Source organism: Phalacrocorax aristotelis, chromosome 15 (genome assembly GCF_949628215.1).
Source record: "Phalacrocorax aristotelis chromosome 15, bGulAri2.1, whole genome shotgun sequence".
In the NCBI taxonomy this organism is placed as follows: domain Eukaryota; kingdom Metazoa; phylum Chordata; class Aves; order Suliformes; family Phalacrocoracidae; genus Phalacrocorax; species Phalacrocorax aristotelis.
Window position 1 is genome coordinate 4,544,375 of NC_134290.1, and position 27,171 is coordinate 4,571,545.

Here is a 27,171-nt window from a genome sequence, read left to right on the forward strand (position 1 = left end):
GCCTGTACCGTGGTGCTGTACTTTCATCCCTGTTCCCTACTGAGAGGCCATAGATTCCTTCCAGGACAACAAAAAGCATTTTGGGCCATTAATATGGGAGCTTGATATTTAAATCTGGTTCCTGAAAGGTTGGGCTGAACTATGCTTCTGCAGTCTCTTTTAATGCTTGTAGTCTATCTCCTCACACTACAAACTGGAGAGGCAATCAAAAGACGTCCTGCCACCATACTGTTAAAAGAGTAATTTTGGTGCTTACGTGGCAGAATCACTCAGAACTCATCCAGAGAAGGCACGAAGGGTGAGCCTATGAAACACAGCCTTCCTTTCCCCTGCCAATTTCCCACATGCTCACAAAACCACATTTTATTCTGCAACAGCATTTTTAAGCTCAGAAATATTTCAGTTAACTTTCAGGTTTGACTTACAGTGAATTTCAGAGAGTAATTAAAAAGAAATTATTATGTATAATGTTTAAAAAGGTCAGATACTAACAAAAAGTGAAAACTGCAGGTTAACAGAGCTTTTCGTTTCTTGGGGTTTTAGAGTATTATGATTTTTGTGAAATGGTACTCATAAGATATGTTCCTGTTAAGATCTAAGATCACAAGTCTCCCTAGATGCATATTTAATTGCATTCCCATTGCCTGGGCAGAACAACAATTCAAACAAGAGAAGGGTCCCTACAGCCCAACAATACTGATTGAGGAGCAAGATCACAGCTTAGACAGCAAGCGAGAGAGTAACATTTTTGGTTCCAGAGAATTTGTCAGCTGTGGACTTAGGCAAAAACTGTGTCATCTAACATTTTAGAGTTTGATGTTTCATGGAAAACAATAGAAAAAGTTACACTAGAGCAAAGCCAATATATTGGACAGCTTAGAAAACTTAAACTTATGTCTTTCCAAGGGAGTTTAAAGGTTAGAATATTGACAAGAGCATTTTCAATTCTTTTATGATAAACCATTTATTGGAAAAACACACTTTTCAGCAGAATAAGCCAAGGTGTTTTTCTGTTCTCATCATATATTTAATTTGGCTCTTAGAGTTCCTGGAGTCATTCTGTAAACTGCCACAGAAGTGCGTGTTGGCAACAAGGAAAAAAGTGTCAAGTGTCCCATTTCAAGCCCGCCAAGCATCAAACTTATCAGTGTAAATCAAAAACATCTTGGAAGAGACAGGCCCCTGACAGAAAGCTTATTCTCATCAGGAGACTAAACCTGAGCATGGGGTGTCCTCAACGCAGAGTCATCCCTGATCACTAGCTTATGCTTTCCCTCCAACAGCTTTGTGCTGTTGTGCTACAGGGACATGACTAATTCATCCTACCTTGTGATTTCAGGCATGCAACTCAAAAGCCCAACAGCCCTGACAAAGAATACAACTTTTCCCAAGGAAACTTGTTTCCACAGCATCTGAAGTGTTCTCTGCCCTGTTGTTCCCACCACCCATTGAGGCGCAGAGACACGGGGACACCCAGGGTGAGGTGCAGGCTGATGGGGCCAAGGCACCCACCACAGCACCATTGTTAGAGGACGGGTGCTGCACTGCAGCTTCGCTAACCACAGCGGCATACCTTGGACGTACTGCTAAAGAGTTGGCCGAAGCCCCAGCAGCCCTCTTCCCTTTACCTGCTTGGAAGTCACCAGCCCTGGTTTCCCCCTTTTCTGGCACATCAAGGGCCTCCAGCAGGCCAACACCAGGCACCCACCCCAGCTCCCACCCGCCCCCAAGCCAGGCACCGAACTGAGCTCTCCCGACACACCCTCCTCCATGTGCCACCACCCCACCACCACCCCGCCAGGCCTAGCCACTCTCCTGCAGCACCCAACACCCCACCACCCGCTGCCACCAGCCCTGTTAGCCCACCCATACTCCAGCACCCCACCACCCACTGCCACCACCCCCAGGCCCTGGCAATGTATCATAGAATCATGGATCGGTTTGGGATGGAAGGGACCTTTAGAGCTCATCTAGTCCAACTCCCCTGCAGTGAGCAGGGACATCTTCAACTAGATCAGGTTGCTCAGAGCCCCGTCCTACCTGGCCTTGAATGTTTCCAGGGATGGGGCATCGACCACCTCTCTGAGCAACCTCTGCCAGTGTTTACCACCCTCGTTGCAAAAAATTTCTTCCTTAAATCCAGTCTAAATCTACCCTCCTTTAGTTTAAAACCATCACCCCTTGTCCTGTCACAAGAGGCCTTGCTAAAGAGGTTGCCCCCACCCTTCCTACAGCCCCCCTTTAAGTACTGAAAGGCCCCAATAAGGTCTCCCCGCAGCCTTCTCTTCTCCAGGCTGAGCAACCCCAGCTCTCCCAGCCTGGCCTCGTAGCAAAGGGGCTCCAGCCCTCGGAGCATTTTGTGGCCTCCTCTGGCCCCGCTCCAACAGCTCCATGTCCTTCCTGTGCCGAGGGCCCCAGAGCTGGAGGCGGCGCTGCAGGGGGGTCTCACAGAGCGGGGCAGAGGGGCAGGACCCCCTCTCTCGCCCTGCTGCTCGCGCTGCTGGGGACGCAGCCCAGGGCACGGTTCGCTTCTGGGCTGCAAGGGTACATTGCCGGCTCATGTGTCCTCCCCGAGCCCTGCAGCCCCCCCAGGCCCTGACACCTCGTCCCGGCCCCACCGCGCGCCCCGCCGCTCTCTGCCCCCACCGCCGGACAAGCCAGGCCCTGCCACCCCGGACACGCCCCGAACCGGAACCGGAGCCGCTGCCCCGCCCCCCCCGGCCCCGCCACAGCGCCCGGGCCCTCCTCACCGAGCAGCCACGTCTCGCCGCCACGTCTCGCCGCCACGTCTCGCCGCCACGGCACCGCCGGCACCGCGCTTCCGCGGCCGGGCGGCCCTTCCGGTGCCGAGCGGAAGTGCCGGGTGGGCAGATCCTGGTGGGGACCCGCCCCCACCGGCAGGTTCTGCCGGTGCCGCCGGACACCGGCACTGCTGGCCCCCGCCGGGACCCCCGGCCCCCCCCCTCCGAGCCCCCCCCCCCCCCGAGATCCCCTGGTACCCTCGCCCCCCCCTCCGAGCCCCCAGGACCCTCGTGAGCCCCCCCAAGCACCCTCGGACCCACTGGGCCTCCCCACTCCCCCGAACCCCCGAGTGCCCCCCGGCCCCACCACCGGCCCTCGGCGCTGCCGCTGCAGGCACCCATGGGGCATTTCCGACCCCGCAGCACCGTCCGTGCCCGGGTCCGACCGTGGGCTCGAAGTCACAGCCTGTAATGTCGTCCCGTGGCGGGAAGCCAGCCCCTGCCTCCGAGGCGGGTGTTCTTCCTTGGAAAGGCCACCCGCCGGTTCGACGGGTCCCCCTGACCTTACGGACTTCATCGTACTGACCCATCCGGGGACGGGAAGAGGCCCCGCAGGTGCTCACGGCCGGGACCCCACGCAGCCCCCTCGCCAGTGCCCTCGGCGTCGGCTCCTCGTTGCTCGTTAGGGAGATCCCTGCCTGCGACAGCTGGACGCTGCAGGACGAGTGTGAGTCTTGTCCATCAACACAAGCGCAGCTGGCATGAGGAGCAGGCTGGGTGTGTGGCCTTACACCACACCGACACCCCGCGAAGCTGGTGCTCCCTGGCCTGCGGGAGGACAGAGGGACACGGGGGTGGACACACCTGACTGCCGCTAACTCAGGTGCCCTGAAGGGTCTCTGCTCTCTCCCTTGACCACAGGGAATGGCTGCTAAGTCTAGGCTGATGTCCACGTTTAGATGGCAAAGTGGCCTAAAACAGAAGCCATGCCGTGCCCTCCATTACGTGGCTAATTTGGAATGGGACTGTAACGAGGTTCCAGCTCCCAGTCCAAGCCCTCGCAGACTCTGGGCAGTCGGTGTTGCCACTTCCCAACTCCCGACTGTGTGCGCTGGCGCTGGGGTGCCTGTGACCCTGCCGGAGGGACCCAAGGGGCAGGAGGGACTTGAGTGTTTCCCGCAGCTCTGCAGAGGTAGAAGGTGGCTCCTCCCAGAGCTCTCCTGGCCAACAGTTACTTCCTCGCAGGCAGACACCTTTGTGCAATGCGGAGAGGCCGTGCTGCTTTCACATTTGGTAGGGTACTGTTGATTCATACTTTAAATGTCATGATGGGTTGTCTAGAACCTGCCATTTTCACCATTCTTCTGCCATTTCTTTTGAATTACTCATTTTTAAATGAATGATTTATTATTTCTATTTGTCAAACATCACGTATGCGATGTGACCCTCAGACTGGAGCCCCAGCACCAACACACTCTGTAAAACAACCTACCAGAACAAAACTCTAGTAATTATGTCAGATCCAGGGTTTGCTCTGATTGTTTAGAGGAGGATAACATTTGGCAACTGAAACGTGATTCCTTTGCAAGGGCGTCTGTTTATTTCCCCTCCTGTGCCAACCTTCCTCCAGAGCAGCAGTGGCAAGGCTCCAAGTGACTCACTGGGCTTCGAATCTGTCAGCAAGCTGTTTTGAAGCACTATTCCTCCTTTTGGGGTACTTTTTTTGTTCTCTTACCAATCGTGCATTATGTATTTGATTCCTTAAAGCACTGTGAACTATTGGAGCCTCTGCCCGAAACATTGGTGATATTAACTGTGTGTGTAACTGAGTTCCGTAGTTATACGTGTACAGATTAATCTGGCAAAAGAATAGAAGTTGAACAAGCCAACCAAAAAGCGCATCCATTCACCTGTGTACAAGAAGCCAGAGACCTTCAACACTTCACAACAGTAAAAGTAAAATCTGAAACCTCAATGCAAATTGGAGCTTCCCGAACCCAGCCGTGCAGGGTGACTGCTGGCCCCTCTTGCATGGATAAGGCAAAGTATTAAAACCAACTGCTCCTTTAAAATCCCTCTTTCAGGGTTTGACCCCGAGCCATCTGAAGTTACTGGGCAAGTGGGCTTTGGATCTGAAGTGGAGAATTCTCCAGACAAGATCTTCTGGAAAAGAAGCTTTTCTTAAAAGGATCCTTCTTCAGTATGATTCACAGATGGGAGGAAGTTGTTTGGTGCAGGTTATCAGATGTCACGAGTCAAAGGCTGGGAAGAGCACCCTCGTTCTGGTAGTGCTGTCAGGGTTTTGACGGATCTACACCCATAATCTCCTTGATGTTGTTTTTGCAGTAAGGACACTCCTGACGTGGCTGGCCATAAGACACAAAAGCAGCCTTTTGATTTCAAGCAGCACACAGAGCACCGAGAGGAGGGCTGAGACGCTGGCGTGACCCCAGGAGGTCAGTCTGTTTCCTTGGTCAGAGTGTCACCAACACTGCAGCGTGGCTTCTGCTTCCAGAACAGCACCAAGGTTTCCACAGTTCCTGCATTTTCTCAAATTCCACCTCAAAGTCCCAAATGGCAGCTTAGGGGCTGCTTAGGATATCTGTTCCTGCACAGTCATGGAAGAGAGCTGTTTTTCCCCTACTCACACACAGTTGTCTCGGCGGTTACTGGACCTAGTGACCTTCTTGCCCACATGCAGGCCAGGCCAGGTGTGCCCACTGTCTCCTCTTCTTCTCCAAAGCGACATCATGGAGGGTTTAAAGACGGCAGCCTGCCCCCGTGCTGCTTATGTGCAGGCCCAAGGGTGTGGGAAACCCGGAAGGACTGTCACTTCTAAACACATTTAAAAAGTAGAAATAAAATGACAGAGTTATGAAATGACCAGAGGAAAATGTCAGTGTAATCTAAAAAACGACGTAGCTGTAGTATTAAACTGCAAAGTTGTGGAAATCGGCCATTATATTTTCTAAGCAGCTGAAATGCAATTACAGCAGTAACGATGAATCAGTGTGGCCCTGGGCTTTGCAATTTTTCAGCCCAGCTCCACTTTTTCCTTTTTTACATTTTATCTTAATGCTATGTACATTGGCTTATCACAGACTAATGGAAGTCATAAGCCTTCCATAGCAAGTTCTTCATAGTCATAGAGACAGAAGTATCATCATTAAGCTATTGACTGAATGGATCCTACAGTAATTTATTAAACATCTTTTCAATTTTCCATCATTCCCCAATTAAACGCCACTAAGTATATTCTCAGCATAACGTCTCATCATCAGATTTAGTTTATCCAAAGACCCCAGGGGTGGCCCCAGACACTTTGTAGTCCATTCTCTGCCAGGCGTTGCATCTGCACCGGGGCAGAACACCGGTTCCCTCTTTCCCTGAGAGGCTGCTGGCGCTGCATTCCCCTGGCTGGTGGAACAAAGGAGTTGCTCAACTTCCAAGAGCTTTAACAGTGCAAGTGCCTGTGGGTGGGACGTCCCTTCTCCGACACCAGCGCACCACAGCGGGCACAGTCCTGAGTGGGTTACCAGCATACTTCTACATTATAAAGAATTATCACTTAAGATAATCGGTTAAAATAATATTTTCTGAAGCAGCTCCTCTGATCAGACAGCTTCTTAGCCTCTCGCTGCCTTGTGTTTGTCTTTTACAAAACAGGATAATAACTAGCTTCAGGACGAAGGATCTGCAGTGTGCTTATTAAGAAAAATAATTATAGGCTTTATTATTAATAATAATAAAGAAAGAAAATAAAGAAAAAGATATATGCTTTATTATTAAAAGCATTTTTCAGGCAGCATCGTTGTAGCAACATAGTACAGGACAGCTTAAAGTTGTGTCAGTCAACTTTCCCAAAGAAAAGACACGTTCGGTATAAAACACTTTGAACATTTTGGTTATTTTTAGCTCACTAGGCAAACATATGGATTATTAGTCTTTTAAGTATAAGAAAATAATATAAGCGGACATAAAACAAGACTTCTGAACACTGCCTCCACCGAACTGCTGGCACATCTTCAATATTGATGTCTTTAGCTTTTACTTCCAGGCACAGAAGTGCCTTGCACAAACACAGTGCCATCCGTCATCGGCACAGCAACGCTCTGTGCTGACGAGCCCGAGCAGAACCAGTACACTCAATAGGAATTCTATAATGAAGCGCTGTCCTGCCTTTCTCAGTCAGGCGTAGCATGTCCCTGTCCTTGCGGAGCCAGGCTTGGGCGGTTGTGGCCCTACCTGGAAGCGCTGCCTCCCATGCCGTTCTCCGTACATGCTCAGAAATGTTGTAGCTGTTCTGCTGAAGTTTTCAGAGTCCCCTTGTTGCAAATAAATCCCTGTAGATCCTGACAGCTACACCGAATTGTCACAAATACAGATTTGTTGATATGGCCGACTACACCAATTTGTGGGGAATATGATTTGTTACACAACTTTAGTTAGCGATTTAAGATTTATTAATATTTTTGAGATAGATCACAGTATTAGGTTGTATAATTCTTAACAGCATCAGCCAATTTAAATCCAGCAATTTGCTGGAATTTTTTACATTCAACATAGCAACTTAAAGATTTGAGAATGGCAAGGTTCACTCTATTACTTACATAGAACTGCACAAAGGAAAATTCAGTTATGCTGAAGTTAGAATGATTCACAGAGGGATCACGGATGCAGGGGATAAGGAGGACCCTCCCGTTGAGTCACAAGGCTCAGAACAGACCCCCTTGCTTTCTAAACTCCTTTCAGAGAGAAGTCTACGTGCGGCTAGGTCCAATCTTAGTCCCAGACTTGGTCAAGGGTTTATGTGAATGGGATTTTTTATATATATATATATATATATATATATATATATATATATATATTCAAATTGCACACACCCACCCCCCAAGGTTAACCTGCAAATAAAATTTCCCTTTTCGTGAGTTTCACAAATTACTCACATTTATGTGCTGGCGTTATCAGCACATGGCTGGTGAACCTTGCAACATCAAGCCTTTGAGTCCTTGTGAAATCATCATCAGACAATCTTTCAATCCTCACGAAATCTACCCTGAGAGGCGTCCCAGCCCAGGGGGAGACAGAGGGTCACGCAGCCCACTGCGGTTTCGGAGAGCTCGAAAGGTGTCACTTTTGGATTGCTAGTTATAGGATTGAGATGATTGGCTTTGGTCAATATTTTACATTCTGGCCACAATTCTGGTACACAAGGCAGGGAGCAGATGGCCCAGGTGTGGACAGAGATTGCCTGGCACCCAAGTCCTTATGACCAAGATAACAGCAAGATAGGGCTTATCCCAGGATCTCAGGGTGGCCCAGGGGGCTGCACCACCACAGCCCCAAAACACTGTATTTAATTAGTCCCTGAGCAATCATCCTGATGTGTAGCCGTAGCCAAGACACCTTCGTTGTGCTAGCTTCCCTTCTAAACGTTCTAAAATGAGGCTGTTGGAAAATGTTCTGACAAAAATTGTATGGAGGTAACAAAAATCTCATTATTTTCAAATTATTTATCTACTCTTCAAGGGGATAAGTCAGAGCATCTGGTTTTCGGGGCCCCTCAGGAGTGGGTGCTCTCACCTGGCATGTTTTAGTCAGGGGAAGCCTCACGCTGTGCTGACCCTGACGTCCTCACCGCCTACTATTCGGATTAAAGGAACAATGACATAACTGCTTGTTTGATGGGAGCAGAAAGAATGGAAGCACCTACACAAAGAGGAATGCAGTAAAAATACAGTGGTCAGAGATGGGTCTGAGTGCAGCACCCTGTTCAGGCATTTGTGAAAAAATGGAGAGTAAACCATGAAAGTAAGGTAAAAGATGAAAAAAACAAACAAAATGGGAGAGAAAGGGTGAAGAGAGCTGCTTTTGGGTGGAAAACTGGCCAAAGATTCCAGTTTGGAGTCCTTAGAAGGGAAATTACCCTACGTCTCGTGATCTGACCTTACAGAATCAGGACTTGGTGTGTTGTTTTTCTTAAGACATATCTGACCTTACCATCAGTTTTTCATCATAACAGAAACAGCCCCCAGCATCTGAGTTTGGCTGTTTGGGTCACAAGACTGAAGCGCATTAAAGGTTACTGGATGGTAACGCGGGAAAGGAAGTACCCGACAGACGTTTGGTTTTGCCGTGTCTTGCTGTGCCGGGGCAGATGGCTCAAGGATTGCATCTCACGTACAGGATGTGCACAAGAGCTGGCCTCTGCTGAGTGATGATCTGAGGGACCGGGCCGGGGTGATCCAGAACGGGATGCTACCAGCCTCCACCATGACCACACACAGATTTTAAACATGCCCTTACTGAATATAGCCAATAACTAAAATGACATTTGGGTTGCCACTGCAGCCCAAAGAATATCTTTCCACATCAGGTATCCCTTTTCATAAGAAGCCAACTAGTAACTCGATGGCTGTGCTTCAAACAGTAAGAGAGGTTTGGGAAAGGACTTGTTGGGTCTCTAGGGTCTGTTTTCAGCTCTTGGTGGCAACTGCATTAGGGTAAGGCAGCTCTGGAAGGATGACACAGAGCCTCAGGACTTGAGCTGTTGGAAGCTCTGGCGTTCTCGTGTTTCAGCCCAGACTTTTCATGGCCATTGGATACTTGTTTTCTCTTACACTAACATCACCCCTGCTCTTAAGGGAAATGTGTTTACTCCTGTGTTTACTCCCTGAAGTTTCATAGAGAACAACTTTATCCCTTCTTGGCATTCAGTTTTTTTGGCTAAACAAATTATTTCAAGATCCTTACATAAGAAAGAAAAATCAGGATTACCTTATAATTATTATCCAGTCACATTTTAAGTTTGTCTCCCTTGATTAAAAGTGGCCAGAGCTGCATGCATAATTCCAGAGAAGGTTGCAGCAGAGCTTTGTAGAATGGTATTAACATTTTCCCCTTCTCTTGGAAATACGTCAGTTGATGCTTTTTGTTAGAGCTGCTTCATATAGGGGGTTCGCAGTCATCTTGAGATCAACAAATACACCCAGATTTTTCTCCTGTCATTTCCAACAGATGAGCTCCCAGCTTGCAGCAGAGATTCTTGTTAGTAATTCCCAAATGCATGACCTTGTACTTTCCACTATCAAATTTCATCCCATTCCCAATGTGCCAGCAATGTTAGCCAACTCTTCCAGCACTACAGATATTCCCTCTATAGTGCCGGTGCCTCCCAACTCTGTGCCACCATTAAATGCTGTCCCCTCGCTCCTACCCATTGTTCCAAGGCCTGCCTGAAGATCTTGTGCAAGATCAAAAGAACGTTAAGACATGCCTCGCTGGGTCAGCCTGTGGTCCCTGTGGTCCAGTGCTCTGTCTCCGAGAGGGGCAGTCAGCAATGCTGTTTAGGGAGAGCGCCGGAGACCAGCTGCTTCCTGCTGTCTCTTCCCTCTGCATCCACAGGCTGTGTATGTTTGAGGTGACTTCCATGTAGCTGTTTCTTACAGACCTGTTCTCCACTGATTTACTGAATAAAGTTTTGAACGTGCTGATGCCTCCGAGTCAGTTCTGAAGGAGCTCAGCTCTACCCTCACAGTCTTCCTTTCCACCCAAACTACTGTCATCTGCCCTTAGCTAGCTTCTTACTTTCTTTCTTACCAAGTAGCTCCCCAGATAAAGTATACATTTGCCATGTGGCATTGTATTTAATATCCTATAAACCCAGTTAGATTAGATCCATTGTACGTCCATTTTCTAGAAAACAATTATCAAAGTTATAATTTTAGTCAAATGTAATCTACCTCTAGGAAAGCTATGTTGTGTTTTACTTAATTTCCACTTCCTTGTCTGTCCCCAACTACTTTTTCCTTTACATTTTTTTCTAAGCTTTTAATGTTCTTGAGGTCAGACTAACAGGTGTCTAAATGACTGCTTTGCTTTTCTTCCTCCTGCTTAAAAACAGACAGTGCTTTGGTAGTTCCTCAGTAATTCACTGCCACCCTCAATCTGACAAATGAAGACTTTGTATTGGGTGAATGGGGAGACAGTCGAGGTCCATCAGAACTGTGGGCTTGGCAACCCCTCATTCCCTGAGCTGCGTGTCAGGTTCTCACAAGCCTTGCTCTCCCTTCGAGCACAGTAATTTCCATTTCCATAAATTCTCATTAGCTATCATACTTTGCCCCGATCGCCATAGAAAATAGAGGTAAAAGTCATTTAACATGGGGCCGTACCTAATGTTTATTAAAAGATATACTGGAACACAAGAAATGGAGAGGCTCGGAACACAAGACGTGGAGACGTGGAAAGTCTCCGTGCAACGTGTTTAACCATATCGGTAAAGATAATGCCAAAGGAGACAATTTGTGCCACTGAAATAAGCAGCTGGAAGTGCACAGCTTTTCCTATCACAGTGATGGCACTCTAGCTAGTTCCTCCTCTTTAAAAACCAGAAGGAACAACCAGCAGGTTCTGCTGTACCAAAACCCCGGGTCTCCAGGATTCAGCTTCCTGAAGTAGGTCACATTTGATTTCTGTCCAGGCACACTCCAAAAGGCAACTACTTAACAGGGAGTTTTCAAAATTCATATTGTTTCCTAATGCTGTCAACATACTTCCTTGTCAGATACAGCTATACCAGCTGAACATTTTTTCATTACTTTTGGGTATAAACAGGCCAGGAATCCTGGTTTTCCCTTCAGTTACCTGTATTTCCTTCAAAGTTCCTCTGAAGGTAGGTATTGACATTCAGATCACATTTGCATTCAGATGATGGCTTGTTGTTGGAAAAAATCCCTTTAGAGGGGCTGATTAACTTCCTTTCAAGTGTTTACTGTCCCCGACCAAGGGAGTGAAACTAGAAAACAACTCACTGTGTGGCTTATATCTGAGTTTAAAGACATGGGATCCTGTATTTTGTGTTGTTCTCTCTGAACATTAATGCTACTTCTAGCTTAAACATGACTTAATGACAGACTGAAGTCCATCTGTCACAATGACTAGCCTTGAACTCAGAGGGAGAGTCCTGTGGATAATTTAGGAGTGCATTTTATAGTTACTTGCAAACAAGCCATTTCATTTCAGATCAAGGCAAACGTGAGGAGCAGGTGGAAATATCTCTCAAAAGTACAACCTGACCTACATACGGTATCGTAAATTTAAGATATGTATGAAAATAAAACATTAATGATCCATCACACTTGCAACAAAAGCCAGATATAAATCTCGCTGCTCAAAAGGAACTCCATTGCACAAGGCTGATTTAAAGCTTCATTTTGGAAACTCCGTGGTTCCCATCAACCGTACCCTGCTACCTCTGACACTGCTGCCATTTGTCTCTCCAGCCTTTTTGTGCTTTCCTATTGCTTAATGCTCATATCCCTTTGCTTTATCACTTGTCTCTCAATTTCCATGTCTTTTTTGGCTCTCACGCCTTGCCTTGGCTCCCTGCTCTCCATTACCTCATGCTCTGGGAGCTGCGGGCTGCTCAGGGTGGCTTGGACAGTGCGTCTACTGGTGGCATGGGGCCACACATGTTCTTACAGCTGAGCTGAATGTCACCAAAGCAAAGGAGGAAAGCATCGGCCAGAAGGCCTTGTGTGCAGCCGTGGCCTTTATAGCCTGACAGGGTGTTTCTCCCAGGGACGCACAGGCTTTGGAGGACTCCTAAGGAGGATCCCAGACTGCAGGCCCTGCTGCCAGTGGGCGCCGTGTGGCATGGTCAGACCTCGGCTTCCTCGGCTCATGAGGCCCCTGGGCTCCCACACTCCCCTTCTCCCCTTAGCACCCAACTCCAGCCCACCTCCACCTTTATCCTGCCTCACAGGTTGGCCGAGGCAGCCACAAAACCTCCTGGGACACTGCCTCTGCCATCACATCGTATCTCCTGCCTCAGCATGGCTCTGGGCTGCCGGGGGGGCCGCCAAGGGCAGCCTCAGCCAGCTACGGGCGGTTAAGCACCCTCACAGGGTTAGAAAAGGAGGAGTGGGCGAGTCGGCTTCACCTGCTGAGGGAGAACCGCTGCCGGGCTCTGGGGATGGCCGGGCTCTGGGGATGGCCGGAGCTCCGGGGACAGCTGCGCCGTGGCGATGGCCGGGCTGTGGTGACAGCAGGGCTCCGGAGATGGCCGGGCTCTGGCAATGGCCGAGCTGTGCCGGCCGGGGCTCTGGTGGGGCCCCAGGGATAGCCGGGCTGTGGCAACGGCTGGGGCTCTGGGGACGGCCGGGTTCCGGCGATGGCCGGGGCTGTGCCGGCCGCCCCTGATCGCCCGGGCAGCCCTGAGGCGATGGGCGCCGCCCGCCATGGCTTCCCCGAACCCCGGGGCGGGGCGTGGCGGGGCCGGAGAGGGCGGGAAGGGCACGCGCCCGGCCCCGCCCCTTGGGGGAGGGAGGGAGGGGAGAGGCGGTGGCGGGAGCGCGCCTGGCCCCGTCGTGCCCGCGTCCTGTGCGGCCGCCATGTTGTTGTGGCCGTGAGAGGTGGCGGAGGCAGCCCGGATCCCGGCGACCACGGCCCAGGCAGGCGGCCGCGCCCCGGGAGGGGGTGTGGGGGCTCCGCGCCATGCCCTGCCCCGCGGTAAGGAGCCGGCGGGGGGCGTAAGGGATGTCTGGCGGGGGAGACCGGTCGGCCTGCCGGGCCGGGGCCTGGAGGAGGGCGGCCGGGCTGTCAGCTGCGGGGCCGCGGCCCGGCACGCCCCCTCGGCCCGCAGGGCGAGGGGCAGCGCCGGGCACCGGCTCGCTCAGCTTCGTTTGGCCGGGGCCGCCGTGGCAGGAGGAGGAGGCGGAGGCGGTGGCAGGCTGGGGCGCTCGCCCGACTTGGCGGCTCGGGGTGGTGGCGGCCTTCCCCCGGGCGGGATGCCGTCCCGGGCGCGGAGCGTCCGCCGCGGCGCCTGGGCTGCCGGGTGGCGCGGAGGGTGGGCTCCCCGCCTGGCCGCTGCTGGTGCCCGTGGCCTGCGGGCCCGACCTGGCGCCAGCTGTCCGCCCGGCGGGGTGGCCGCCTCCCCGCTGCCCCTGCAGCCCCGCCGAGGGGTCGCCTCACGGCGTACTCTGCTTCTCCTCCTGCTCCGGCTGCACTTCCAGTCGCGTTCAGCTGTCCTTGTGCTGGGGGCAAAACTCCCTTTCCCTTTAGAAGCGGGACTTGTTAAGGCTTTTCATATACCTAGTTTGGGGGCTTTAATTGTGCCTTTTTCCCACGTTCCTCTTCACAGTCCTGTTCTTCTGACGGCATCTGAGCAGATGTTGCCCTTCTCTGGTGAGTAGTGCTTCGCCTCCCTGCACCCTCCCCAACATTGAGTTTAAGTTCTTGCATTGCAGTTGTCCCCTCTTCTGTTTGTTCTTTTAGGGAATGATGTTTAATCAACAGATGAGACCTCGGGTTCCTTTGCATCTCACTGTACAGGAAACTGATTTCTTTCCTTTTCACACACACTTTCCTCACAGCAGGGAAGGAAGGAAGGAAGGTTGGGTATGAGCTTGTAACTCTTGCAGATTTGAAGTCTGACAGGTGCTCTTCTCCTGTCTGCTTCACCTGCTTGTTTTCTTGTGTGATGAGCCCATGTAACCATGTGCTATAGGGCTCTCTTTCAGAAGAGAAGAGCTTGTCTAGTGAATCATGTCAGGTAGTGCTGAGCGTAGTGGTACAGCTTGGCTTTATGGTGAATACAAAGGCATATTTAAATGGCTAGGTGAGCCTGTTGGGAAGGGATGGGAGTGTGGCTGACGGAACTATGGCATGTTTCTTGTAGTACCTGTCGTGGCCTAAGCTTTAGATAAAGAGCTGAGGTGCTAGTCATCTGTTATTAAAGCATATATTGTAGTATTTGAAAACTAACTTTTTTTGGTGGAGGTGAAGGAGTTTTTACGAAGGAGTTCTTGTAGGTAACATTGTGGGAAGGAGGCTGACATCTGATATCTGCATTGCTTCAGCTGCTACTGATCACAGTGGTTTTGGAAGATAGAAAAAGTGCTTTCTTTCATAGTACAGGAAATACTATGAACTCTAAGTGTCGAAACTCTGCAGATAAGCAAAAGTGGGGCATGGGATTCTAAAATGGTTCAGTGACAAGTGTGCCTGCTTTGGAGTTTTGGGAGGCCCAAATGTGCAGAAAGAATAATGTTGAGCAGTGGGGGTTTTTTGAGTGGCTGCACTAAAAGGTGCTCTAGTCCTGCTTCAAATTATAGGAGTGATAAGTTCAGAATCAAGCTAGTTCATTTGCTGCCAGTGTTACAGGTGCCTATCTAGGGTACTGTTAATATCCATTACAATAACTGTGCTAGAAATTATTGAAATATCAATGTTATTCTGCTTAAGGAATATGCTACGCAGCCCACAAATGATACCAAGTAGGTGGAATAGGTCAGCTTGATAAGGTCTTTTTTTTTTTTTTTTTTTTTTTTTGTAAAAATGGCCATCCACCACTGGAGGAGGTGGAAACAGAGCATGCCCAAGCTTCTGAAGACAGAGGATGCAATATTTTATCTCAGATCTCATTCCACCTACATGCAACCCAGGAGAGAAGTATATTGTCAGCCTTTCGAGAGTAGGAGGAATGTGGCTATGCCATGCTTTGCTGGCAATTAACCCATAAAAAAGGAGTAATTTAAGGAGAAGGATATTGTTAGGCTGCTGGATTAACAGGGAGAAGCCTGACAAATCTGCTGTAGCAAGGAAGAAGGAATTGTCTCCATAGAGTGAGCTGGAGGAGCTGGGTTAGCATCCAGCACAAAGTTTGAGATCTTTTCACTTGCAGAGGTCAAAGGGATATGGTGGCCGTTCCTGCTCTGGTAGCTTCCTACTGGCATGTGTAACTGGATATAATGAGATGGTGCTCTTCTATTTGATATCGTCAGTGTCTTCCAGAGCGTGTGACTCCCAATAGTGCATTAGTCTCATCAGCTATTGTAAACCAGAACGAAAAGTCCAGATACTTAAGTATGCACTTGTTTCATGGTTGCTTTCATTGGCTGAATCAAACTAATAGAAGTTATGTTTCTTTCAAAATAAGCTTCTGAGTACTACATTGTCTAAGCCATAATGTGCAACTGTTCTGCATTTGTTTCTAGCTTGAGTAGCTGGTGGTGTAAAGATCTACTTCATAGGTCCCATATGGGTTTTAACTCTCTGAGAAACAAACATCATGATTTTTAATTTCACCCCTCTTCCAGATATTGGTGTCATAACTTCCCAGTGCTGTCAGGAAGACTTCAGGAACGTGCCTAGTGCTAAATTCATGCTGTAATTCTTGTGGATTAACTGGATCATTAAAATATAACTATATTTTTGTGGAGCTTCAGAGTTTTAGGGTGATGAAGTGGCTTGCATGAAGAACCTAAAAGTGAAGTTAGTGCTAATTCAGGAATTAAAAATACTGGCTTTTTACTGTCGCTTACTATGCCCAGTGAAGAGCTGGAGACCAACTCCCAATGCATGACAACTTTCACCTTGTATGCTTTAATCCTGAATGGTGCAGGATTGCCCTATCCAGGCTGGTGTATCGACTTGCACCCATGTCAGCTTCTTGCGTCTGCTGCTCGTGGGATGGGCGAAGGTCGCAAACTACAGCAGTGTTTGGTGTCAACTGCCCTCATTTGGAATGTACTTGGTAACAGAAAGAGCCAAGACTGTCCCCTTGCTTTGAGGTGAACAGAAGGACTGACAGAATATGCTCAATATCACAGAAATCTAATCGTAAGCTAGAGCATGAGTAGCCCAGACCTGTTCTTCCCCTCACCTATTTGATAGTTTCTGGTAGTGGTGTAAAGGAGGTGAATGCTGGCTGGCTGTAGTGACTCTTGGAGGTAATGTTTTATCCCACAAGGAAAGCCTCAAGTCAGTCTTTGCTGATCAGAACTAGAGGGAGGAGCAGCCTGTAGTAGCAGGGAAGGACTGTGGCATTGTTTTGTTGAAACCAGTGGTATCTCTCACCTTTAGTCTGCTAGGAAGTGTCTGGATTGTGTTGCTGTATGAGGTAAAGGTGGTCTGCTCACCTTCAGTAAGTAGCAATGTGCACATAGAAGTGTGTTGGAACTGCAGCTCCACGCCATGCCAAGTGAACTAGGGAAGAAGAGCAGAGCAGAAGGCTTTCCAGAAAGTTAATTGAAATCGATAAGCTATTTCTGGAGTCACTGATGTCTATCAAAAAGTACTGTTTTTAAAGGCTTAACTTAAAATACAGTTGCTGATACCTAGACTTGGTTCATCTCCTGAAACAGCTCTGACTGAAAATCTAAAGTTTAGAAAGCAGCAGTTGATTTGATGTGTGAATGTTAACTGAAAGTTATGATGCTAACTAGAAGGATGCTCTGTAGGTCTTACTGGGGGGCAGCCGAATACTTCTGAGGCATTGTCCTTCCTCGTGGGTGTTAATGCTGAAAATAGTTGCAACAGAGGAAGCTTAGTATGATGCAGCTTTTCTGAAGTTTGTGTGTGTATGTATATACGCATGAGTGAAGCAACTAATGACATGTAATACCTATGATGTAGCTGATGGAATCTTTCTAAACTCTGATAGGAAGAAAAAAACCAAAACCTTGAACACAACTGCCGAAATAGGTGGTTCTTGCCCTTCCTTGGGAGCGTTGGATTTCAGAAGACTTGAAGCTGGACAGCCTTTTAAGTGATACTGCAACTAAGCTCGTATGAGCTGCTGTATTGAAGTATTACCACTTCTGGAAAAGTTAATACTTTGAACAAGATTCTAGTGGAACTTAATTTTAGAGAAATAAGTCTGTTACTTTTCCTCTTGACCAGGAACGAATTGAAAAGCTGTAAAGCAGCACTGGGGAGATGGCTCGGGGGCAGGCTGTTGTGCTAGCTACTAGTCATGCCAGCAATGGAATGATAGCTTAAATAGTGTCCTCGTATCATATGCTGCTAGATCTTAAATGGTGTTAAAACCCTTTTTTAGATAAATGAAATGAAAAATATTGACTTGCAAATACTTTAAAGTATGCCTTTGCAGCTCAGTGTTAGTTGAAAGTGGACAGAACATGAAAGAAACAAACCCTTCGAGAAAGCACAGCAAGTTGTCTTTTGCCTTGCTCAGCACATCTCGCTGTCATTTTCAGTGTTCGTTTTGATGGACTGATTAACTACTGTGAAAATGAAGTTGGCCATGCTGTTACGACTTCCATTGGAGATGGTGATCTAGCTGATGCTTTTACTGACTTTTGTGACATCAGTTCTTCGTTGAATTATTCTCCAGTGTACAAATAGCATGGTGGTGGTCAACTTCAGGATTTTCAGCTATTATGTATCTTGTGAAGCATTAGAACTAGTACTAGCTGTGAAGCCTGAGCTTAGCATGGAACATTATCTTGTCACCTATGGAATTAGGTTGAAGCTAGAATGAAATCAGAAACTTGGTGTTAGTCCGTGGGTCCTCAGGAAGAGCTGGGTGCTGGGAAGGACAGTCAGAACAGATCACCACCCTGACTGGGGTGTGCCCTTTATAGTAAGGGCTGTAACAGGGAACATTCAAATGTTTGAACTTCTAAGACTGGAAGGCAAGGCAGGCTGCCGTGGGCCTCTGAACTTCCAGAACATGGCCTAGAAAGCAGCGAATCTCTGTTTAGGAAAGACTGTTCTGGTAATTGAGCTTTGATATTTTTTAACTCTGTCTTCTTCCTTCCTGTTGAGTATATTGATCTCAGGCTGTATGTTCTGTGCTCCCCTCCATTTGATTTCAGTCCAATTGCTCCTGCATTTTCTGCAGAGTGATAGTTTCTGTAGGGTTCTTCCTGGTCTTCTCCCAAGAGTCTCCTCTAGGTTGGTGGCTGGTGTGTCCTTCTGGGGAGAGTCAGAAGCCTCCAGTGTGAGGGGAACTAGAAAGTTCTGCTTCATGGGCAAGCACATGAATGATCAAGCTCTTTATAGTACTGTCTTTTTTTTAATCTTCTGGCAGAGTTTTAAAATAAGAAGCTGTGACTGCATTTTAACTTGGTTACAGAAAGAATCAATTTAAATGTGCTTTTCTGCCTGCTGTCCCGGAGAAGGCTTGGGCTGATGAGCATGCCTCTTGGGTCCTGAGAGGGAGAAACAGGGTTTCAGACCTTGGTTTCTTGAGCTGGGGTGGTTCTGCAAACACAGTGAGTTTACTACTCACTGCTGAATGTACTCAGGGAACGCTGGATATCTTGACCTGGGTTTTTGGTATTGGTTTAATTTCAGAACGAGAATTATTCTTTAGTGGTGCTATCTCTTAACAGATGTGCAGGATCTACCCTCTCATGTCCTCCTTTGTTTGGCCCTTACTGGGAAAAAGAATTGGAAAATACTTTTTGCTTTAATTTTAGCTTCCTACTTTTCAAGGAAACAGCATTGTCAAAGTAACTTATTACCTGTATGTGCTTCTCTCATGCTGTGAGTACAGTACGCCCATGGGTAAGGTTTCTACTAAACACTCTCTTGTTTGTGGTCTTTCTTACCCTATTTTAAGAGCATGGAAAAGTTTTCATTAGGGAAAATGAGTGAAAAGCTATGCATCATGCTTTAACTGAGACTCCTGAAAACAAAATAGCTTGAAATAGAGATCTCTGGCTACGGTGCCTGTCTGTTTGATGAGGTCTCTTGTGCACATGAGTCTAACAATATCTTTAAGTATTTTTGATTGTTTGGTATTCTACAAGGTTTAGTTCCTAGAATATATAGTCAGTATGGGGGAAGTAATGCAATTCAAGTTGAATTTGTGGAGGAAGACTGCTGCATTGCCGTAATTAAGTCTTTGTAGTTTTTCATTCTAATACCAGAGGTTTACACTACACACATGTATAGACATTATTTATAGAAACACTGTTAGAACAGTTTTCTGTTGCCCTTTTGTGGGCCTCATTTGCTTCTCCAGCTTTGGGACTAGAAACCAAGGCTATAATCAAAGCATTAATTCTGTAGTGTTACCTGAAAGGGCAGAGCTTCAGGAAGAAACAAAAATAGCTTCTCTTTTTCTTTGCCTTTAAAAGAAGGTTTGGGCTCCTGTATCAACTAGGAAAAGGCAGGCTCTTGACAGAATGAGACTGTTTTCGCTGGTGTTGCTTTCTCTTGGTTGCCTTTCTGACTACCCTTGGAGAGATGAGTGAATGCAGGGCTTGCCCACAGGGCACGTTGTGTTTGCTGTCTCCCCAGCTTGACCCTGGGAGGGTGATGTCGATCACAAGCCTTCCAAGTCCTGTGGGTATGACTCCTCAGTTACTCTGTGGTTTGACTGTTCTGTGCAAGTAGGATTCTTTTTTTTTTTTTTTGGGGGGGTGGGGGGTGGTGTTTCTGTACAGCTGGTGGCTGGACTTTGGAAAATAGATGGAAAATTGGAGCTTTCCTCAAGTCTTTCTGTCAGGTAGAGCTTAGCACCTCATAGGTTAAGGGTAGACTACTAGAATTTTGATTTCACTTATTTAGTTGCTAGAAATTGTAGTTGAAAGTATTGAAGAGATGAGTGAAACTGAAGGGTGAATTAAAGAAATAGTAACAAAAAACGTGAACACCCAGAGAGATTGCCAACAATTTATTTGCATCTTCTGTGACACTGGAACTGCTTATGACTGTGGAGTTTTAATACCTTTAACATCTTACAGTAGATCTTATATGGGTAAGGTAACTTTCAGTACTTGAAGTGAAGCCTCAATTTTGTTGTACAGAAGATGGTAGAATGATCCAGTCTGCTCGTTGATCTAGTATTAAGCTCTGCCATATCATTCTTACGCTACCACTACATGCTTTCAAAATGAGTTTAGGTCCTAAGCTGCTCATGAAAGTGATTACAGCTAGGTTTGGAGTTTGTGGAAGGCATTCCCCTGGAATCTCCTATGTGGTAGTTAGAAGGGGACCTGCCACCTGACTCCCCTTGTTTTCTCTGCAAGTAGATCAGGAGAGGGAGTAAGCTAGTTGCTGTGGCTGTCCGATTTCATCTCTCGTAGCCGTAATTGACCTAAATATGTACCCGTGGAAGCTTTACTTACTGCAATGCTTTTTGTAAGCCTGTAATTGCTATCATTGAAACTTAACCCTGAGATAAAATGAGATGCTGTAAAGTTCTGCTGTTTGTAATTATACTGTTTGTTGCATCCTTGATAGGGTGTTTGCTTTGAGACCTTTTCAGACCTAGTTTTGGATTTGCTGCAGCTGAGAATCACCCTCAGTTTTGCTTACCTCTAGCCTTCAGTGTCTTCTCTAACTTTCCAAACTACTGTTATCAAAGCTGACTTTTACTGTTCTGTGGGTTTGCTGTGAGTTCAGGCTTTTAAAATACTTGTCTGTCTCCTGAGAAAGAAGAGATGATCCAAAATGAGAAGCTATGAGAAGAAAGCTCACCTGCCATATTGCAGAGCAACTTTGCTTTAAAAGTAATATGAGGACATTGCTCTACCCATTCTGCAGTCAAGAAAGCTTACTATGGTGTGACTACAGTAGAAACACCTTTTCTAAGTATTGTGAGCTGGTAGCTTTGCTTTTATTGTTCTATCTGAGTTTTCCTTATTTCCTTTTTTCACTTCTGAGAACAAATATGTTAGTGTAATGTAGGCATTGTTGAACTTTTGATCCAAGAAACCTGACTAAAATGTCTAAGCAGATTGCATTTCTAGGTTATTTTGATTACTTTCCTTTAATAAATGGAAGCTGAAAACAAGTGAAGTGTACTTAATGTAAACTTGCAAGTTTATTGCATCTGCTTGCAGACCTTTTACTTCTTTCCGTCTAAGCATTGTGCATGTTTTCTTAAGAGTGGGTAAGCTTTTCATCAAATTAATGACTAATCCTTATCAAACAAGTGCTCATCTTTACAATTAAACATTCCTGTTCTTTAATTGTATGCTGATTGGTGGACATACTAGTCGTGAGTCATGAGTACACTTGAGAATTCAGATTCTTAATTTCCTCTCACTGCTGGTAGCAGGAATTTGCTGTGAACAGGGCATTATATTCTGGTTGGATACCCATTATAATTAAATTATCATCTTTGTCTATGTTCAGTGAACCTTTCTTTGAGTAACTTCCAAAAGAATGCACCTTTTTGCACTTTGGGAAAATCCAAACTCTCTGAGGAAGAAGGAGGAAGATGGAGCAAGGTAAATACTTTGAGGTCTGCTAGGCTTTCCTTCTAGATTTGGCTAATGTATTATGGTCAAGGCATAGTTGTTTTCTAATGCGGAATACAATAGCTTGCTTGTTTTCTTTTACTTTGGACTGGAATCTCGTAATCCCTTCAGACTCAAGCATGAGTATCACATGATTTGGAGGTGTTTGGTTAGTGTACTTCATTGCTGCAGAGCATCCCTGTACGTAACAGATGAGTAAATTGGGACTGCGGAACGAAGCCACGTGGAAGCTTTCAGTTTTGGAGGTCCATGTCTAAGCATTTAATATTTTGTTGCTGGGTCATGTTCTGGCAAAACCAAGGAGAAGCATTTGGTCGGTTAGACTTCTAAGGAAGCAGATTGGATTTCTGCTCTAAAACTCCTAGTTCATGATGAAGAGGACTACCGCTTCAATATACCGATAGCGTACCTATATGTTCAGTATACCTACAAATGCTCAAACCATGTATTAGGGTATTTGTATGGAAACTTCTGTGCAGGAAAACTGTGGTGGTACAGCTAATCATAGGTCCTTGTTTCAGAATCTGTGACCATAGGGGATATCAGTGGATATATAGCTGTATACATAATACTCGTAAATCCTTGTTAAAGAATAATAACTATTCATTAACAGATCATTTCAGAAAATAGTAATGTCTTGTATAGCTGCATAGTGGTACCAACATGCCTGGTGACTGCCAGGTTGCTTTTCCCCCTGCAGTTCTGCAGGCTTTAGTAGCTGGAACCAAAATGCCTTGCACATGTCGAACTGGAATTTTAGCTTTTAAATGGCAGGATGAATGCTGATACTTGATGAGAGTGACAGCTAAACACTGAACAAGTGAGAGGACTATGATTCTATGACTAGACAAGATGAGTATGTTGTTGGGGTTTTCTGAAATAGAATGGGGTTCCCTAAAATGCTGAAATATGGTAATGAACTGAGGATGGTAATTTAGACGATGCTGGTCTTGACTCTTGGTGCTGCTTTTGCGGAATTTGGTATGTTAAGCACGAGATCACTGTTGCTTTGCTTAGAGTAGCTTCAGTAACCGATTCTACCAGCAGCCGAAGCCTGCTCCTTCCCAAGCTGTTTCACCTGCATCAAAATAAATGCAAAAAATAATTAGGGAGCTCTAGTCCTGGTGGCTCTATACTTAGCTCATTACACCAGGCAAATTATCTTTCGCTTCTCAAGTGTTGACTGGTAGGCTGGTTTAAGAGCTGTCTAGCTTTCAATTGCTAGGTCACTCTAACTCTTCTGCAATATTTTTATCACATAGGCACTTCTTCCCATGAACTCTTGGAAGGCTGGCGATAACCTAACAGTGGAAGGGTCTAAGGATGGGAATTCTTTAGTAATTCACTGAGAGTAAAAAACCAATACCAAACCTGCTGTTGTAATCAACTTGGAGTAGGAAGCAATTCTGAAACCTGTTTGATATGATGCTTACCTGCAGAGGGTGGTTGGGTTCATTACTGTCACTGCCCTGGCTGATGCCTGAACTGGGTGGGTACGGTGCTCATGAGGAGGAATCAGCCTGGGGAGCTGTGGTCAAAGGATGAAAGGATTTTGCTTGATTGGACAAGTGTAAGATTGGTGTAACAAGGACCATAAGAGCTATTTCTTGTTTTCATTTTTTAATACAGGTTTTTTTTAATAAGCTGTTTGTATAAGGTACAAGTTTAGGTGCTCCCATCCTTTGAGGGTCACACCCAGGGAGCAGTCCTATTAATTTTAATAGTGCTATTGCATCATTCCTTTGACCGCCATGTTCTTATTCAGCACCAAGGTATGAAGACTTTTCCTCTTGCATAAGACAATTTGTTCTGGTTGGGGAGGAAACAGTTTTGGCAGCTCACTAAAGAGTAAGGTGTGTGCTGCTGTGCCCTGTAGCTTATTTTTCTAAACGTTACTATTTCAAGTTATTGCCCAGCTTTCTAAACTGTCGTAGCAGTATGGGCAGCTGTCTGAGACTAGACCACTACTCACACAGAGGTAGTGATTATCTGGCCAGCCCTTGCTGAGTGCAGTTCCTTTGCTTCTAGCATACTTCTTACTCCTAGACCTGAATTGTTTGGCATTCACATTAGAGGTAGGGCTAAGCCTCATGTGCTTGAACATGTTTCAAGGGCCCCAAAATTGCAATATGACTTAATCTAACACTTCCCCTTTCAGTTTTTAAGTATTTATAACAACTGTTATTGGTTTTTCTGTTTCCTCCAACAAAATTCAGCTTTAGCCTCATCATAACACTTGCTACCATGTGTCAATCCTAGCAGACCAAGCAATGTACTGGTTAAGAAATAATTTTTCTGAAAATACACTGCAGATACCCAGTAACATTTATTATTGAGCTAAACTGACTACGCTTACCAAAGGTAAGGAGTGCTAAGTTAAAACATGCCATGTCAAAAGAAGTTGGTCTTAAGTGACTTGTATCATGAAAAGGGGAAGAAGGGTTTAAGAGGTTTAAGTTTTTTGTGCAAGAATTACTGTATTGGAAGTAAGCAGGTAGGCTGGGGAGAATCTAGTTAAGCTTATAGTTAAAGAAAGGCCTAATGCCAAAAAATCCCTCCAAAAACTTACGTGTTTAAACTCCACAATTTTTGAACTGACTCTTGCCAAGACAATTAAAGAATTCCTAGAGCTAGTTTGAATTTTCAGACTGGGTTTGGAGTGTGGTAGCTGCTTCTGCAGGTGCAGAGAATACTCAAGTCTGTTCAGGTAGGTTGGTGAGTCTGGGTGGTTTTATTGCTGGATTTTTAGGAGCCTGAAGATGTTGAAGCACATTCATAGTGCAGTTGTAGAGGTAGCCGGCTGGGGTTTTTTTTACTGCTTGTAAAAGGTCAGCTTTTGAACTCTCATGAATTAATGAACAGTAAACATCAAACTGGTGGTGTAGCACCTGTTTGGTAGAAGTTCAAGCTTCCTGTTTGACTCTGGAAAACTTAGGAGGAAGAGTAGGGTCCCCATGTGGGATTGGTGTTCTTAAGATCTGCTTAACTGGTTGTAGCTAACTAAAATGCAAAAGGTGAAGGAATACCCTGCGGCCAGTTAGGAGAAGGCTTGTTCAGCTGAATGAAGATCAGTAGTGGTAAAACAACTTGGTGCATCCATCATGTTTGCAGAAGAAAAAAAAAACAAGTTTCAATAGCAATTAGTCAGGTTTTGCCATTGTATTCTCCCCTGGGTGACTTTATGCTAAATATTGTTGAAAGACTTGACTTAGCAGAGTTTGTACATGTTGGAACAAATATGATGGCTTGAAACTTGTCTGAAGAATCTGCTGCTTATTAGCTGACTTCTGAAGAGCTGCTTTACCTGTAACCACTCAAAAATCATGCTGATGACTTGGTTACTTTTTTTTTAATGAAACTTCAACCAGAACTCATAGTTTAAACAAGATACTGATAACGTATGCATATAAGAACATGGAAGAGAAAGTTGTGAATCTTCCTGCAAAGCTGGGAATTCATAGATGGTGCGGTGTGAGTGACAGCTCAGCCTCTACCTGGAATTTGGAGCATGTTTGCCATGTTGTAAAAATCTTGTTGCCTGGTGCTGATCTGTTCCTCCAACATAGAGCTTTTTGTAACCTTTAAACTCTGTGAGTATAGAATAGGAATTTATCCTGTTAAAACCTGCATTTGTTGAAGGAGCTAGCTCCTACTTACTCACCTATGTCCTACATCTCTAGATCTCAGTTATTTAAATACCAAGGTGTGTGTCACTCTAAACTTACTGGGTAGGTAGGTTTTTTCTTTTAGAGAAAGAAGTAAATGACCTGTAGCAGACAGACAGCTGTGCCGATCTTCTTACACCTTTTTCCTTCTTTGGTTTTATTTACGTACAGTGTTGTACTTCTAAGTTAGGATTTAGAAGTTGGTCTGCTAGTGAGTTTTTTGCCTGTGAAATACTGGAGATCTGTCCAAATACTGCTGAGATGAAGAGTGTCTAACTTCAGCTTTATCTTGGCAGTGATGTATTTTACATCTGATGTCAATTTTACAGGCTTCCTTTTTGGGGAGGAATGGGTGAATACTATAACATACTGGGTATATGGAATATCTTAAAAATTAAGTGCTTGATGATGAAGTAGGTTGAATGGAGGAGCCTGAAGGCTTCAATTCAGAAGTAAGGAATAAGTCTTCTAATTTGTCCAGTTAGGTTTGCCCTTCTTTCAGGCCTCACTGAATTTTCAAATGGAGGAGTAGCAGATTTTTTTTGTGTAAAACCGTAGGCTTGAATTATATCCTCTCAGTATTTTGAGGTAGCTTGGCGTAAAGTTTTCACAGACACATTGCTGATACTGAGCTGGTGGGATGGGAGTTGAGTTATGTTCACAACTCAAATGTGGTTCTTCCTCTTCCTTCCAGTATTTTGACTCATCATCAAAAGCGACACAGCCTTCCTTGCAGCAGATTTGAGGTAGAAATCTGCAACTTAACCTTTGTTTCAGTGTTGCTTCAGTCTGTTGCATCTTCTGAGTTTAACTTGCAGTCTTAGTGCCATGTTCAGCATGACTAGACCGATGGACTCTGAAGGGGGATTTTCTAATACACTGCTTCTAGACCAAGGGTGCCGCAGGTGAAGCATTTTACAAGTGCTTCTGCAGTGCTTATCTTGCTTCCCTAGGTAAAACAGCCCCTGCCTTAAAGTTAAGTTGCTGGCTTACGACAGCCTTCAGCAGGTAGAGTGCTGCTAGGGTGCTGTAGTCTAGGCTAGGTGCAGAGTAATAGGGCTGCTTTGCGGATCATGCGACTGGAGCTAAGAATACTGGCTGCCTCATGGCACAGGGCTAACTGGTACAGGAAGGTCTAAACGCTGAAAAGGTAGCAATGACTACTGATTTCAAATTAAACCTCAAAAATACAGAATAGTTTCAGGAGTTGCATCTTGGTCAAACTGAATTTGTCACCTGCAGAACATGCAGCTCTCCTAGGGTTTGCCTCTACTGCTCTCTGGCACGGGGCTGTGTACCTGTGGCGCTGCTCGAGTTGTACTCGAGATTTATGCAGGAAGTGGAAGCAGATGCATTCCTTTTTCTTAGAACTATTTTATTAATTGTTAACTGAAACAGTTGAATTGCTGTTTTGTTTAGTATTTGTGGTAAGATTTGATATGCTACTTGATAAATGCTCATGTGTTTTCCACAGATAAAATGTGCGTAGTCATGGGTTATGGTGTACTGCATTATTGGATTTGTGGACGTTAAGATGGCTGTGTATTTAATTCCGTGGTGAGAACTAGTGCACTGAAACTTCATACTGGAAAGTTATTCAGTAACTCTGCTTTTGTCACTGAGCTGCAAAAAAGAATGCTGGTGAACTTAGCAAGGTTAAATGAAAAATGTACAAACCACAAATGTCTCTATTTCGGGGCCTGTTCCTAGAGGCAATAAATAAAGCCTTCATTGGTAACTGTG

The 27,171-nt window shown here is 46.0% G+C and overlaps 2 protein-coding genes across 7 annotated transcripts in view; one reads left to right on the forward strand and one right to left on the reverse strand.

The window, feature by feature from the left end:
- The window catches only part of ASCC2 (activating signal cointegrator 1 complex subunit 2), a 29,123-nt gene extending 26,266 nt beyond the window's left edge, over positions 1 to 2,857 (reverse strand). Inside the window, exon 1 of one of the 2 annotated variants that reach the window (XM_075109869.1) lies at positions 2,751 to 2,857. The gene's annotated coding sequence lies outside the window, so the exon portion shown is untranslated. The remainder of the gene's footprint in view (positions 1 to 2,750) is intronic. The other variant, XM_075109868.1, reaches the window with a different exon arrangement.
- Positions 2,858 to 13,077: 10,220 nt separating this feature from the next.
- Positions 13,078 to 27,171, forward strand: part of MTMR3 (myotubularin related protein 3) — an 81,735-nt gene continuing 67,641 nt past the window's right edge. For 2 of the 5 annotated variants that reach the window (XM_075110302.1, XM_075110311.1), the window contains exons 1-2: positions 13,078 to 13,253; positions 13,885 to 13,928. The gene's annotated coding sequence lies outside the window, so the exon portion shown is untranslated. Of the gene's footprint in view, positions 13,254 to 13,884; positions 13,929 to 14,018; positions 14,137 to 27,171 lie in introns of all 5 variants that reach the window. The other 3 variants (XM_075110303.1, XM_075110310.1, XM_075110305.1) reach the window with 2 other exon arrangements.